General features: G+C 39.3%; 1 long non-coding RNA gene across 10 annotated transcripts in view; it reads right to left on the bottom strand.

Annotated features, from left to right (window-relative positions):
• Positions 1–17,187, bottom strand: part of LOC144616106 (uncharacterized) — a 237,090-nt gene that overhangs the window by 56,155 nt on the left and 163,748 nt on the right. For 5 of the 10 annotated variants that reach the window (XR_013555033.1, XR_013555032.1, XR_013555034.1 and 2 more), the window contains one exon: positions 1,403–1,856. The exons of 3 other annotated variants lie outside the window; for them this stretch is intronic. This is a non-coding gene — a long non-coding RNA (uncharacterized LOC144616106). Of the gene's footprint in view, positions 1–1,402; positions 1,857–9,862; positions 9,958–10,369; positions 10,457–17,187 lie in introns of those variants that run through there. 2 more of the 10 variants (XR_013555025.2, XR_013555028.1) reach the window with 2 other exon arrangements.

The raw sequence follows: 17,187 nt of genomic DNA, 5'->3' as shown, positions 1-17,187 counted from the left end.
GGAGAGGCTCTGGAATTTTATCTTTCCTAGGAAGGAAACAGTTATCAAGTTTGCAGGACAAAAAGTGAGGAATGAAAGATGAATTAGTGTTACCTCTAATTCTCCACAGACACTGCATAACCTCGAACCAGAAGAGAAATGGCACATAAACATTTCAAGGGCACATTAGTTTCCATGAAGGTAAGAGGGAGAGAAGACAAGAGTCACGCTGGGAAGCTGCACGTAGCAGGAAAACCAACCACAGCGGAGACAAGAGTGTACTGCAAGCCCTTAGCATCAAAGAAACCTCCAGTGACTTCAGTTTCAACTTCCACTTGTTGCCAGCTTCCTGATGCTTCTCAACCAACCATTTCATGAAGAGAAAACAGCACTTCTTGAAAGGGAACTCATACTCCTGGCTTAGACAGTCCAGTGAAAACACTATCAAGAAAAAAGATTGCAGGGACTTCTGAGATTTTGGAAATGCCTCTCACGGTGAAGCCAGCAAATTGAGTTCACGACGTGAGGCTTCCCCACAATAATTTCCCAGAATTCATGTTCAAGCCTGATCCCTCTTCAAGGGCATTCATTCAACATGCTCAGGGGATAATAGCTACCATCCATGGAACCCTGACTATGTAGCAGCTCTTACGTTTTCCTCAATTTTCATAACAACTCTACTGAAGACATGTGAGTCTTTCCGTTTCCAGATTTGGAACCGAGCGTCAGAAATCTGAGTAGCCTATGCATGATGTTAAGTGAACAGCACTCAGATCCTTCTGGAAGCAAAGTCCCTGTTTGGATCCACTACTGCATGGTTTTGCCACAACCCACCAACTCTCTGGTGCCCTCAAAGATATTGAACAACTGTTCACATAGGATAGGAGACTTTATGTCAGAAACTGAGGTGTTTACCTGTCTGAATCCGGGGGACTATACACATGAGATATTGAGCCTTATAACTCAGTGTTTGGCTTCAGATACAGTAGGTTTGGATAAAGTGGCTTTTTCCTCTTGCTGCTGTATGTGAGCTTGACTCCATCATCCTTGCTTACGCTGTCAGAACTTTTGGAGACATTGCTGTATAAATAGGTTATTGAGAATCATAATCTTTTACCTGACTCCTCAAAAGAATATTTGGAGCTAGGATTTTGATCAAAAGAAATGACTTAAGAGGAGACTGATACCAACTCATAGAAGTGGAGACTTAAAATTAACTTTTTTGCCAACAGCAAAGAACATTTATTTAATCTTGCAGTAGGCCAGAAAACCTCAAGTTCATTCTCAGGGCAGCATTATTCTTCCTTTTTGCCCCTGCCTCCTTCATAAGCTATACTTATATCCTCAAAGGTCTAGGTGATATTTCAATCTTTCATCGATAACCAGCTAATTTATAGTTATTGAAAGAAGTTAACAGCCAGCATATCACATCAGATTTTATTCCCTCTAAATTGGCTCAGGGGAGATTTTGTGTGTTCCTGTCCCCTGCACCTGCCAGAGAATACTCACTGACCAGGAATACTTTGAGGTCCTGGCTGATTAATATTCTGGAAGAAAACTTGAGAAGGCTGTTGTTCCTGAAAATTTTTCATTAGCACATTCTTCTTAGAAGATAGCATTCTTCAGTCTGCAGTCTGATTCTTCTCCGGTCTCAGCAGTCTCCTGGCATGAGGCCACTGTAAACTGGAATGTCTTTTGTTTTCTCAGCCTCAGTTAAAGTTGACAGGTTTAATTGTTATTGCTTCACTAAGCGCACGACCATATTCATTGCCATTTGATGCAAGATGTGCATCTTGCCACTCAGGAAAATTCTTTTAATCTGGGCTAGATTGTTGGCTTAGTGATCTTCAGTCCTAAGGGATGACATCACAGCTCACCTTGGAAAGCAAGAATATCAAAGTTTGCAAAGGAGACACTAAGGAATCTTAGAAATCCCATGGAACAAACTAAACTGGACTCTCAAAGTGTGAGAACAGGTGGCATCAGTCTCTGGAACTATTTCAGTTACACGTATGTCCCAGAGTCCAGATATCATTTAAAAATATTATAAGAGAGGCACACCTGGGTGGCTCAGCCAGTTAAGTGACCGGCTCTTCATTTGGGCTCAGGCCATGATATCACAGTTCGTGCATTCAAACCCCGCATCGGGCTCTGAGCTGACAGCACAAAGACTGCTTAAGGTTCTCTCTCTCCCCTTCTCTCTCTGCCCCTCCCCCACTCACTCCCTGTCTCTCTCTCTCTCTCTCTCTCTCTCTCTCTCAGAATACATAAATAAACTTAATACACACACACACACACACACACACACACACACACACATATATATAGTAAGAGAAAAAAAGGATATAGTCATTGAAGCCCCGAGACCAAATGATGCCTGCCTGATTTGTGACATCGACCCACTTGGAAATTCCTTACCTAGTCCCTAGGAAGATATAATCACTTCTCTCTGTGTGTGGGGGTTTGAGTAATTGGTTTTGTAAAGGCAATAACAGAGGAGGTCCCCTTGTGACCTCATATACCTCTATCTTCTGGAGAAAAGCCAACTGGAGGCAGTGCTAGCAATGCAAGTGATTACCAACACCTTTTCTGGATCAGTGTGCATGGTGTAGGTTTGGATCCTGCCCCTGTCATCATCACATTGCAAGGCAGAAGCTCAGCTATTGTCATTTTTGTGTCATGTCCTGGCAATTAGATTCAGTGACGCGTTGTTCGAACTCAAAGAATTCAAACCCACTTCTAGAATCAGACAATTCCAATCTTGGTTTATTTCTCTTCTTTTATCTTTTGTGATTCATAGTAGTCCCCCTTTTAAACTTTGCTCCATTGTCCATAACTCTAGGAAGCAAATCTCCCCTCTTTGTTAAGGCCTCTTTCCAAACTATCTTCTGCTCATTGTTGCCCAAAATTACACTCTGTGATAACTAGCTATTGGGAAGAAATTTAGCATTTCTGCGGCCATTTGGAAAAGAACTGGGATTCTTGTCCTATGGTGAGGGGCATGGCCAGGGGCATGTGGGGCTTCTAAAGTGAGGCCCAGGGCAGGGGCTTCTTGTCCAAATTGTAGAAAGGAAGGTTGTATCTCATCCACAACTTAGAGAAAACACTAGCCTGCTGCTGAATTCCTCATTAACTGTGATGTATTTAACCAAGATTTATATAAAACTATTCTGGTGTCTCTTCCACAATCACTGGATATGTTTGCATTCTGAATTGGGTAATTACTAGGAACATATATATCTCTGTCTGCTTTGGTGAGCTTACAAGTAGGAAGGAAGGTTTGAGTTCTGTTAATCTGTGGGTCTGGGCTCCTGCAGTTGCACTGGGTATGAAATCATATGTTTGGTAAGGGCCATGTGGAAGTCTGACCCCCAGTGGCTATTATCAACTGATGCATGTCTTCAGAAAGTGGATGTGGCAAGGGTACAAAGCAAACAATAGACTCGCATCTTGAAGTTGTACAGCCATATATGTCATTGCTTGGTTTTCTGGAACACTTTTCATTAGGAAAAACAGACATTTCACAGATAGAAGAAGTGTCAATAAACACATTGAGTCAGTTTCCAGAAACACACAAATAGAGTGTTCATACAGAGAAATCCGTTTGGGAATAATTTCCAGTTTTATAGCTACAACATATCTACAAGTTGTCACTTTGGCTTTGTTATCTCCAAAAATACGGTCTCAAATTTTTCATATAATTTTTCAAATGGTAGCCTCATTTTGACGTTATTCTCCATTTTTTTTTAAGTTTTTATTGTGAATGGACTATAGATTCACAGAAAGTTGCCAAAATATCAGAGGCACCATGTACTTTTCATCCAATTTCTCCCAATGGTGATGTCTTACATTAACTATAGTACAATATCAAAGCTAGGAAAATAACATTGTTGTAATTCACATACCTTATTCAGATCTCACCAGGTTTACCTGTACGTGTGTGTGTGTGTGTGTGTGTGTAGTTCTATGCATTTCAATCACATGTGTACATTCATGTAGCCACCACCACAATCATGATAGAGAACTGTTCCATCACTAAAAAAGATCTCCCTTGCACTACTCTTTTATAATCATATCCACCCTCCCCCACTCCGCTCCTGTCTAATGCCTGGCAATCACTGATCTATTCTCGATCTCTGTAATTTTATCATTTTGAGAATATTATATAAATGGAATCACACAGTAAGTGACCTTTTGAGATTGACTTTTTTCCCTCAGCACAATTCCCTTGAGATCTATACATGCTGTAGTGTGTGTTAACAGTTCATTCCCTTTTATTGCTGAGTAGTATTCCATGCTATGAATATGCCACAGTTTGTTTAACTGTTGTTACATGGAGGGACATCTGGGTTGTTTGCAGTTTTTCACCGTTACCGATAAAGCTGCTATGAACATTCATGAATAAGCCGTTGTGTGGATATCGTTTTCATTTCTCTGAGACAAATACCCAGGAGTGTGATTGCTGAATCATGTTGTTCATGTCTGTTTCATTTTCGAGAAACTCAAACTACTTTCCAGAGTGGCTGTACAATTTCACATTCCCACCAGGAATGTAAGAGAGACCCACTTTCTCTGCACCCTTGCCAGCATTGGGTATTGTCACTATTTTCCATTTTAGCTACTCCAATAGGGGTATAGTCGTCCCTACTTTTCAATGACATGAAGTATCATTTGGTTCTTGCCGTTAAAACAGCTGCACCAAAAGAAAAACATGGTTAACTCTATGAATAATCACACGGTTTTGTGGTTTATGTCCTTATTTCCATGTGATTCAACAACTTCGCTAAAACCTATGAAGATAAAAGTCCAAGGATGATGTGAACGCTCAAAATACAGCAAATTTTGACTGGGCTGGTTGGGTTCCTTATTAAAATCATTTTTCTCTGGCAAAGTAAGAAAATTTCCCAATTACTAGATTAATTGTGTCGAGTCATAGAGTGATTATACTGAACAATGTTTCTAGCAGCTACCTAGAAATTAAACATACCACACCCTTACTTTTGTGTTTGCTTCTTGGGTACATTAACATTCAAATAATCCAATACACCTTTTCTTAGTATGTTTGGCAAAAGAAGGGAGAGTTCTGTCCACTTCTCCCTGGGGACCTAGTCATGCAGCTTATACTCCCTGCCCTCCTATTATTACGTATCACCTCATCATTACTTCACTTCCTGGGTCAGAGGTGCTTGAGGTGCCTTAGTCCGGATCCCAACCTCTGTCTTCCTCCCAAATGGAGCTCAATGGATCAGCTCCCTGCATTGTTTCAGACTACAGGTGAAGAGCATTATTCTTCTTGAATCTGTTTTGCTGTCACATCAGACCCCTGAGAACAAGATAGGCTTTACATTCTGTGCTTAATAATTCCCTTCAAATATAGGGGGTTCAACTGAAACCCCTTGAGCCCTATTTTCATTTTTATGTATTTCAGTTATGAAAGAAGAGTGATCTGGGTAACATGAATGCCACACAAGCCAGGTAGTTGTAATAGAGAGGCGCCATAAATTTACTCAGACTCGGAGAGTAAATTGGGAAGAAAAAAGGAACACAGACCTCAACCATTTGAAACTATCCCCTTTATAAAAGTGTTCAAATCAAAGAGAACTCTGAATCATAAAGGCCTAGATTTATAGTCCATAATTTGCAAGAAGGAAGAAAAAAGTCATACAGGGAAATCTAGAGTGAAGAAAACAAAACCCCATCATCTTATCCCTAATTTGGCATATGTTCACTTTTAGCCTACCCCAAAGCCCTATTGTTTGAGGACAAACCTGCAGAAAAACTGCTTTTTTTCCAGAAACCATATAGGTGAAATGTCCTGATGGAGACCAAGCCCGGGTGGCTGTGTCCTTCTGCCCTGCCAGCCTAATGGAGATGGGAAAAGGGAACTTTCTAAATATTCCTTGAATCTAGGAAGCTTGCAGTTCATTGATGCCTCTTAGTAAATATTAATGACTAACCATGGAAATATTTTGCCTCCTAGTCAGTTTGAACATTTGTCTTCCTTTTTCAGCATAGGGCAGGAAGCCGTCTCCAGAACTGTCACGAGTCTCACATCTCAGGTCCACAGTTGTGTGTGGCCTGTGTTTTTTGCCCAACTTTTATCAAAGAACAAAGTTCAAAGGACATCAGAATCTACATTTCAAACAGTCTCAGAGGGAGACAAAACAGATCCAGTTTTAATGAGAGAGAACAATGGGGAAAAATTCCAATGAATAACGTTCAGTCTTTTCTCTAGGACTCCTTGTGAATTAACAGGAGCATCCTTAGAACTCATTTTTCTTTCTCTTCTCTCAGCCATCATGAAGCCCTCATTTGTATTGCTGCAGGATCTAAAGGCCTCTGGTTCCTTTCCCCATCTTACTGTCACTTCGTCGGTTAAGAATAATTCATATTTTGGGGGTACCTGGGTGGCTCAGTTGGTTAAGCCTCTGACTCTTGATCTTGGCTCAGGTCTTGATCTCACAGTTCATGAGTTCGAGTCCCATGTTGGGCTCTGTACTGACAGAGCTGGAGCCTGCTTGGGATTCTCTCTCTTCCCCCCCACACCCATCCCTTCCCCATTCACTCTCCCTCAAAATAAATAAATAAATTTAAAAAAGAGAGAATAGTTTACATTTTTGTCCAAGATTCTCACAGAAATATACAGTAAATGGGTTTTGCTTCGAGGTCTGTTTATGCCTTGTTTATCATTCATCCCATTCGGGGGCCTCTATTGTTTAAAACCTTACACTATATGCAGATGACTTAAGATCATTCTAATAACTTAATAATAATACAGCAGGGTCACTAAATTATACTAATCACATCCTTTGTTTAGAGAAAAGCATTATTCATGTCTCTACTTCCAGAAGAGGGATCATCTCAAAATCATACTACTCCCTAATACCCACTAAATTGAAGATTCTAATCACTTCCTTAGTTGCTGAATATTCTTAGTTACTAATAAACTTAGATTGATACATGAGGAATAAGAAACTATATATAAATATATAGAGATATATTTTAATGGAGAATTCTTCTCCACTATCTATGCTTCCTGCTCCTCCATGCTATAAGCATTGACCTCATTTCTACTTCTCAATAAACTCTATTTTCTGTTTGTTGTAGTCTTGCACTGAAATGTAGTAAAAAGAAGTACTTTCTTTTTCTTTTTTTTTTTAATGTTTGTGTTTGAGAAAGAGAGAGAGCGCAAGCCAGGGAGGTGCAGAGAGAGGGAGACACAGAATCAGAAGCGGGCTCCAGGCTCTGAGCTGTCAGCACAGAGCCCGACGCGGGGCTCGAACTCACAAACTGCGAGATCATGACCTGAGCTGAAGTCAGATGGTTAACTGATTGAACTACCCAGGTGCCCCTTAAAAAGTACTTTTAAGGGCATGTTACCCAAGGAGTGGCTTCAGATCATCAGAAAGTTGAAAGGGGATGCTCCTTTCTTCATTGAGTCCAGATCAATCCCCGTCTTACTTTTTCCACATGTTCACCATTTCTTGGCTACTCTATTTTCTTGTAGTCTTTGTATTACCTCATGTCTCCATTTTCTTCTCTCAGCCTAGATTCTACAGACCACCTCTCCAGTGCCTTTCCTTTGTCCTTCCTCTGAACCTACCCAGCAGATCTGCAACTCTGAACAGTCTGGCCACCTGCCTTCTCTGCCTTATACCCAGACTGTTGATCCCTGCTATGGCAAGCTCACAAAACCAAAGGGATCAGAGCAGTACTCTCTCAACTGTGGCTGTACATTCGAAGCACCTAGGGAGCTTTCAAAAATGCTTCTGCCCAGAACAATCAGTATCTCTTGGGTGAAGCACTGGGAATAAGCATTTTTAAAAGTTCTCCAGGTGATTCTATTATGAAGGCAAGATTGACAATCTGAAATAACACATCTACAGTCACCAATCTTAGTTGGGTCCTCATCTTCATTTTCCTTCTCCTCTGCCCTAGTCTCTTTTTGGCTCTTGACATAGACTTTCTCCCTTTACTTCCTTAAAAAAATTGATATCAGAAATAAGTGCCCCTGGAAAGAAATTCCAACTACTTCCTGCTCCCAATCCAGACCCTGTTTTCACCCTTAATTCTGACCTTTTAAATTAAAACAACAGGGAAATCTTGTTCAGTCTTAAATTAACCTTCCTGCCCATACTCTGGCTCCCATTCCCCACTCACCACTCACCGTTCTCGCTCCATCTGTTTCCCCAACTTCTCCTAAATATTCCATCTCTCCTTATCTTCCAGTTCTTTCCCATCAACATCCAAGCATGCTCAGATTGTTGCCACCTTTAGAATACTGCTTCATCCATGCATTGTCCTCCTCTTGTCCTCTTTCCGTTTATAGCCAGAGTTACTGAATAGCAATCTAAGAGTTCTCTATTTTATCACATTATATGTGCTTCTCAAACTATTCCAAGCATGGTTTCCACCCTCAAATATGATTACATATTTTGGCTGAGTCGATAATGAACTCTTCTTTGTTAAATCCAAAAGACATTTTCTATTCTTATCTTTCTTGAGCTCTCTGTAGCATTTGTTTCTTCTCATTACTCAGTTTTGCGATTCCCTCTTTCCCCTTAGCTTCTTGACACATTTCCTTAATGGACTCTTCTGTTCTGATCCTTGGGTACCTCCTTTTCGTTCTCGACACATTTTCCTTTTATAGGTTAATTAAACCCCATGGCTCCAATTGCTGCTTACATGCTGATGACTCCCATAGGTCACCTATGCATCCCAAAGCATCTCTCCTGAACTCCTCAAAAGCGCTATTTGGAGGCCTCACAAGGATTTCAAATTCTTAGCTACAGTGCAGTCTATCCTCTTTACCAAAGTCTACTCTTTCTCTATTACTATTCTTAGTGAACACAGCTGGCCACTATGCAGCTGAAAAAGTAAGAAAAAGAGTCTTCTAATTCCACCTTGTTAATGTCCCTAGAATGTGATCCTGGTGCTTAATGTTCCACTGCCATGGTTCAGACTCTTCTCATTTCTTGCCTAGATTACAAGTAGATCATTATGGTAGGCTTCCAACTTCTAGTCTGGTCCCTATCTAATTGTTTTTCCATATTCCTTTCTCTCTCCTCCTGGATCTGAAGATGCTCATTTGGGTTTTACTGGGCAGAAACACAAAAGGGGCAAAAAACTAAAGGATACACAGAAGAGTTTGAAGTGATGATCCATAGGTCTTATCTAGATTGCAAAAGAAATGGAAACAAAAGGTCATACACAGATTGCAAGAACAGAGAATGGTCCATGTAATAGAGATCTTGAAGGCGAAGAATCAGTAAAGGAGTGAATGACACAGTCAGAAGGGGAATTAAATGAAACGCTTTCCTTTCACTTTTTAGAAAGATTTAATTCCTCCTTTCATTAAAGCATCCCTGGATAGAGTTTTTAAAACTTTCCAACACAAACCTGCAAAGGAAGTAGATAATGAAGTCTGTAGAGAATGGTCTTGGTAGTAATTGGATCAGTTCTTATGGTATGAGAACGAGGACCAATGAGAGGAAACTGGATCCTTTCTTATGACTCTGTGTCAAGCACAGATTAAGCAGAAGAAATCCCACAATTGTTTTCCAAAATATAGTTTTATATTCCTCGTGTGAATATATTTATGGAGAGACAATCCTGAACTTCTGGCAAGTATTTGCCTTTCAAAACATCTTCGCTTTAAAAAAAGTGATTGGAGTCTCCAATCTTTACAAGTACACATGAAGTGGTAAAAACCCATGGCAACTTCTTTAGTAAAAGTTGAAAATCCAAGCCTATGTGCAAAATCCCTCACAATCTGGGGTTGGCCTACCTTTCTAGTTTCATCCTCACCCAGCTCCTTTACTGCCTAACGTCCAGTGAGACTGGATTGTATTTAATTCCCCCAGACAATACATTGTTTTCTCACCCATCTCAGTGTCTTTGCCTTTGCTGCCATCTTAACTTTGTGCTCAGCTGTTGTGCCAGGTAAGTGTTAGGAACATAGTAGATGTTGATTAAATGCTAGAAATAAAAGACAACAATTTGGGTAAAAACATTGCATGTAGAAGGATGCCATCGGTAATCAGTGTGGTGGGTTTTTGGCTTATCAGTGAACAAACTTAGATTTATTAAAATGAAGTAGTGAGCCAGCCAAGAGGCATTTCCATAGCCTTGGATTGGCTGGTGTTATTAAGTTACTAGACAAGTCTGAAGCAGTGACTATATGGATGCTAATGGAGCCACAGCGGTAGCTAGCACAAGCCTGCAAGGTCACAGAGTGCTAGTGGGGCCTGAAGTTCTCCCTTTACACCACCCGCTGTTCACCAACCCCCCCTGATTCTCAGCTGGGCTCAGAGGCCCAGGTTCCATCACAGGGCAGCATCTATCAGTGTCACCATCTAAATAGAGATTTTACTTCTTCTTATATTCTGACCTTGGTATTAAATCTCCCATATTCTCTGGGAACTGCAAATGCCAATGAAATATCCTCTGTTGCAAAATCCGTTACAAATGTATGGTCCTAGGTAAAGAGAGATATGGAATTGCTGGGTCATTGGTTTTATAGATAAGACCTAACAGTTTTGAAAAATTATATGAATGTACATTGCAGCTGCACTTATGAGCTTATATCCTCATCAACACCTGTTAATTCTACCTGAAAAATGGCCTTGGGTACTTCCATTAGTGTTCATCTAGTAATGAATTATTTCATTTTTGTTTGACTAAAAACATTTTTATTTCATCTTTCTTTTAAAAAAATTTTTATCAAGGTAAACTTATATATAGGTTGTAAATTGCACAGGCCTTTAATGATTCATGATCATCACTATAGCTCTCCATATACTTAAGACATTAATTTTTCTCATCATGGTTTATAATTTTCAGCAAACAAAGCTTGCAAGATTTTGTTAGACTTATACCTAAGTAGTCCTTGTTTTAATGTTACTCAAATTTCAATTTTTGATTTTGTATGTGTTCATTGTATCTTTTAAATTACTAAACTCGTTTATTACTTTTCACATCTTTTATGTGGATTCCTTGGTTTTTCCACATAGAAGGTCATACTGTCTGTGATTCAAGACAGTTTTACTTTATCTTTTCCAATCAGGATGTTTCTTTTTTTTTTTCTTGCCTAATTGCACTGGCTAAGACTTGCAATATAGTGGTTGAGCAAAGAGTAAGAATGAACATCCATGCCTTGTACCCTACCCTCCAGATAAAGCATTTGGCTTTTCATCATCACATATGATGTTACCTGTAGCATTTTTTATATGTGTTTATCTGCTTGAGGATGTTCTATTCCTAGCTGGCTGAGAATTTTTATCAGCATGCTACACGACAATAGATAAGTGAAGTTCTTCAGGCTTATGAAAAATCGTATGAGTTAAAAATTTGGACCCATAAAAAGAAAAGCTTCAGGAATTCAGTAAAAATTTAGATAATTATATAAGACATTTTCTTTTTTACTCTTTCTGAATTATTGGAAGCACAATTGATTTTTAAAGAAAAAATATTATTATGGTGTGTATCAATATGCAGTAGGAAAGTATATGATAACAATAGTACAAAGGTTTGGAGGGATAGAATAGGAAGAATACTATTATAAATTCCCTGCCCCATAATGAGCTGATATAAGATTAATTTATACAACATCAATTTATGGCAGACTCCAATAAATTAATACACAATCCCCTCTGCTTAATTAATATTAACTAATACACAGTCTTAACTAATAAATAATTTTTCTTTATTTCTGTACACCTTGGACATACTTCTTTCTTTGTCTTTCCAACACACAAAGCTGGTTGCTGCCCAAGGCCTTAGAACTCTCTGCCATGAACATCATTCCTTCCAATTTTAGAGTGTCTAGCTTCTTCCTGTCATTCAGATATCAGTTATATGTCACTCCTCAGGGATGACTTTTTTCCATACTTGGTCTACACAGCTCTGTTTATGTTTATTTTACATCTAAGATTTTTTTAAACTTTATTTTGCTTATTGTCTCCCTAGCACCATATTTGTTTGTTCCTTCCCCACCACTATTCACTTCCCTTTGCACCCCTAACCCTACTTAGCACAATGCTTATACTTTATAATCCCTGAAAGTCTTCATTTCATGAAATCAGGTGTATGCATTGGGGCAGAACTAACTTGCAGGCATAGTGTCTAAAGACATCACTGGAATCTAAAATCAAACTTTTCTGCTGTCAGAGTATATTTTCGGCTGGAGAAGTTGCTGTGATTCTTTATTCTCTCCCCTGGTTACCAGTATGCTCGCTTATCAAGTCAAGATTTGTTGGTTTTTAATCTCTTTTCCATTTCATTACTTTTGATGGAATGTTAACAGTTACTCAAATATCAAAACCTGTGCATCAAGAAATGCAAAGAGAAGGAAAAGAGCCAAATAAATTTTTGAAGCTTTAAGTAACTTAGAATTGATAGTAACCCAAAAATAGAATCTGAGAAAAGATGTTAATTTCTCCTGGATTTCAGCGAAAGAACGTTCTCCTTTGTAAATATAATTTGTACTTTCACACAGTGCTGATCTTTCCTGAATTTCCTATGATGACCCCAATAGCGATAATCTCTCCTATTCTCAAGTCATGTGTACTAATTTGTTTTTTTTTTTTTTCAGGCAATGTGGCCATCATACCTTTCAGCATTTTCCCATACTATGTCTTATATCTAAATTACTTCCTGCTACTATCCACCAAATAAATTGCCCCTTCTTTTCACTTTCCTTCAGATCCTGACTACTTTATTTCCAGATAACTTTCACCAATATTTATAGAGCACTTAATCTGCGCCAGGCTTCATACCTAATTATGTACATACATTAGTTCATTAAAAAGCTTTATGAACATCTGTGTGATTGGTTTCTTAGTCTCTTTAATAAATAAAAAAAACTTGAAGGAATTTTATGTTCCAAAGGCTACACATCTGATGAATGACGGAACTGGGATTCAGAGTCAGATCTGTCTGACTTCAGAATCTGAAGTTGTAACCACTAAGTGGTGCTGTCTCATTTGTATGTATGTATGTATGTATGTATGTATGTATGTATGTACGTATGTATTCCCTACTCCAGGACCCATTTGAACTGCATTCTATGTGTCTTTATTCTAAATACTTCCATTGTGTTGAGATTTAAGTGTTTCATTTTCAAAATTTATTGTGGCTTCTCCTCCTTCACTTTATTTTTAGGTTGCTTAGCCATATACATATACACATGTATATATATATGTGATTGTATCTTTGCATCTACACTTTTCTCTTTGCCTTGCTCTACTTGAAAATAAGTCTCAGAACTCCAAGAGTTTCATTTGGAAAGCAGAGTTTCTACACCACTGTGGATATTCTTTGCAAGACCCAGAGTTCACCAGAATGTTGGATTTTCTTAGGTATTGTTCCAGATAAGACTTCTAGGCTAATCAGTAAGAAACAGAGGCCTCAGATAAGGCTATTTGGAATGTGGTAGAAAGCCTGGGTATATCCATAGATTTCTCCAGAATCTCGAGGAACTTAATTCCTCTCCTATTCATCTCTTATTTTTTAGCAAAAGATATCCAGTTGATTCTTTCTTGAGAGTATACATGGCCTGGGGACAATCCGTTCAAAACTTTCTGGACTACATGCCAACTTGTGTGTAATCCAGCTCAAGCATGGTATCTACCAAAGGTGAATCATTAAGCCTGGAATAACCAGCAGAAGAACTGAATTCTTTTCTTGGCTACTCTTAAAAATAACTCACTGTATCACAGGCAATTCCCATCAGGACCCTTGATTCAGAACCCTATTTTGAAAAAGTAGATAAATTTTGGCAATTAAATGATTTTACATTATAATGTAATCCAAAATCTAGTAGAGATATGCATTCTGATGTGTCAGTAATGGTGACTCTAACCTATGTTCTCTTTTTTGTTTGTTTGTTTTGTTTTTTGTTTGTTTTTAATATGAAATTTATTGTCAAATTGGTTTCCATAAAACACCCGGTGCTCATTCCAACAGGTGCCCTCCTCAATGCCCATCACCCACTTTCCCCTCCCTCCCACCCCTCCATCAACCCTCAGTTTATTCTCAGTTTTTAAGAGTCTCTTATGGTTTCTTTAAAGGATACTTTCAAATAATTGCCCCAGTCATCCACTAATTGTGACATTTGTCAGTCATGGAAAAGCTGCTGTGTATGTGGACTTAGACCACCCACTGTCTGAGTCACAAGGCTGCTTGTATTTGTTTTGTTGCAAACAAATTTCTGTAGCCATCCTGGACGTTGGCCAAGGAGGCACCGTCTGGTGACTGCTGTATATAAAATTCTTGTCTTCTTGATGAGAAGGGGAGTTTTCTTTATCTTGTTCTTCCCATTGTAGTACTGACAGGGGTCAGAGGGGATGGACAGTTTGTGGGCTGAAAACTACAAAAGGCTGTCCTCCAACACAAGCGTCTTCCCTCTGCCAAGCAGACCTCCATGGGGATGTTGCTAGGCCATCCAAGGTTCAACTCTACTGACATGGGACTGGAAACTGGACAAGAAATGGAAATGCACTGTGACTTCCTCTGTCCTCTCCTGCTCCTTGTGCCAAATAGCAAATCAAGCTTTGGTTTCAGGGAAGAAAATGAGACTGAAGCAAATAGGAGGCATTAGTGTTTCTTCGTTCCCATCCCCCACCCCTGCTCACTTTCACACTCACTGTCTTAGCTACATGGAACATCTGTGTCCAGGTTACCCAACAGATCTTGGGAATAGCACCTTTGGATCCACCTTCTGGGGGCCCTTCTGAAATGTTCTCACAGAGTCATGTCATTTGTTTTCAACAAAATGTTTTTCCTTCCTAATTCAATTCTCCCTTCTGTTTGCTATTGGACCCAGGGACAGTGATAATTTTGTTGGAAACTGAATCAATTGCAAAGCACTGGGAATGAGTATGGTTTAAAACTTCAGGTTTGGTTTCTTGGAATTCTAGACCAAGTCTCTTTCCCAGTTGCTCACAGGAAATTTTGACTGATGTCATTGGAAATTGTATGTGTGTGTGTACATGTGTGTGTAATTTAGGTCACAGTGAGGCCCTAAGAATCCAGTATAAAACTCTTGTTTCAGATTATATCTAGTGACTACATCATTCTTCATGCCCAGCTAATATTTGTAGCTATGTGATGCTGATGAGACAGGCAACCATTCCTAGCTTTCTCAGTTTGAGATCACCATTGAAAAACTGCCTCCTGAGGTGCCTGGGTGGTTCAGTCAAGTGTCTGACTTCAGCTCAGGTTATGATTTCACAGTTCATGAGTTCAAGCTCCACATCAGGCTCCATGATGATAGTGCAGAGCCTGCTAGGGATTCTCTCTCTGCCCCTCACCTACTCACGCTTGCTCTCTCTCAAAATAAACAAACTTTTAAAAAATCAAAAGAAAAGCTGTCTCTTTACGAAGGAAATCAGAGAGGTTTTTCTTCAGCTCAACGTTTTACAGCCGTAGACTTTTCCAAAATACTCCTTCACACGATGAAGGATGAATATTTAGATCATCACAACTGACAATTGATATAACTCAGAGAAATTATTTATCCATAACTTACAGTTTTTCACTTTAAATTTTCAGGGAAATTGATTGGCATTGCCTTCATCTAAAAAGGCAAAAAACCTTTAGCATATTAAAAACAAACAAACAAACAAAAACAGCTCTTGAGGTGTTAAAAGAGAAAGAATAGAGGGAGAAAGCCAAACCATGTGAAGAGCACAATTCTACACAGATGCTTTGAGTATTCCAGTAGAAGGGCATCTTTTTGGTACTGCATGTATGGAGTTTGTGTACAGGCAACCTTGCAAACAAACAGCGAGCCATTCTTTACTTCATTTCCTTTCATTTAACCAGGCTTACAATTGATTTTTCTTTATTCCAACCAAACTCTAGTATTTAATGACATGAGTGTATATGAAGCTCCATGTTTTCTCAACTCTTCCCAAATCTCTTTTTACAACCTGTCATTTTCCTTGTCTTCTTTCAATACAACCGTGGTAAATTGTCCAAGGACTATCATCAAGGATGTGATGAGAGATTCGTTTTCAAAGAGTGAAAATTAATATGTTCTATCTCTGTCCTATGCTCTAGTTCTTTTTCTTTTTTTCCCTTCTCTTATTTGTCTGTCTTCCTTGGACAAAATCAACCTATTTTCTTTTCTTTGAGGTCTTTACTGAACTCCTATACGGTATTTGGCCAGTTCCCTATGACTTTCCTATTCCCATCCAGACAAGATACAGAATATTTCCAAAGCTGTGGCTCTAGTCTTTTTCTAATCCTTGAAGCGCAATAGGAAGCATAGGACTGACCCTCTAAGTAAAGAACTGCTCTCATTGGATTAAGAGATCTAATTGGACGGTGTTGGATCCTTAGCTTTCCATAAACCTTCCTCAATCCCAGTGGCTCTTTTTGTAGTTTCTGAAATGTTGGTTACTAGAGCCCCCCCCACCCCCCCCGCCCAAGAGAAATAAAAATAAAAACAAAATTCAAGAAGCCTGAACAACCTTACAGTTTTCAACCAGCCATAAACCCCAGGGTCTTGATTTCTGCTTTTATTCTGGCATTACTTGGCTCTTGTTCTAAAATAAAACTCTAGTAGTGTAACTAACTCAGTCTTAACTCTTTTGTTTAAAAAATAATAATAATTTCCTTTCTCTCTGTGGCCCATAACCTCCCCAGCTCCCAACATAAACAAAATTTGGAACTTTCTCACTGGTCCCTGCCTCAGTGGACTCTGTCCCATATGTTCCCTCTCTCATTTTAGAAGATATTGATACCCCCCTGTGGTATCTCAGTGTCTGCTCACTGTAGGTAAGGAGAGATGAACCCAGAGGGAAAATGTAAGGAGTTTCCAGTGTCAAGTTACTTCTCTGATAGTTTTCTTCCTAACACTACCAACTTTATCTCAGAAGGTAGTAGTTCATCAATTCTGGGCTTTGAAAAAGGGACCCTTCATGACTGAAGTGATTTTTCTCTGCCTTGCTCATAGCACTTAGAATAGCACCTGGCACTTAGTATGTTCTCAATAAATACCCTGTGAATGAATAAATATAATCCTTAGGTATCCATTTATGAACTGCAGAATTGTTTTTAGTTAAAAACAAAGTTCAGGGGTGCCTGGGTGGCTCAGTCGGTTGAGCGTCCGACTTCTGCTCAGGTCATGATCTCACAGCTCATGAGTTCGAGCCCCGCGTCGGGCTCTGTGCTGACAGCTCGGAGCCTGGAGCCTGTTTTGGA

The sequence above is a fragment of the Panthera onca genome, chromosome B1 (genome assembly GCF_046562875.1).
Source record: "Panthera onca isolate mPanOnc1 chromosome B1, mPanOnc1 haplotype 2, whole genome shotgun sequence".
In the NCBI taxonomy this organism is placed as follows: domain Eukaryota; kingdom Metazoa; phylum Chordata; class Mammalia; order Carnivora; family Felidae; genus Panthera; species Panthera onca.
The sequence above is the reverse complement of the archived record's forward strand: the minus strand, read 5'-3'. Positions and strand labels throughout refer to the sequence as shown.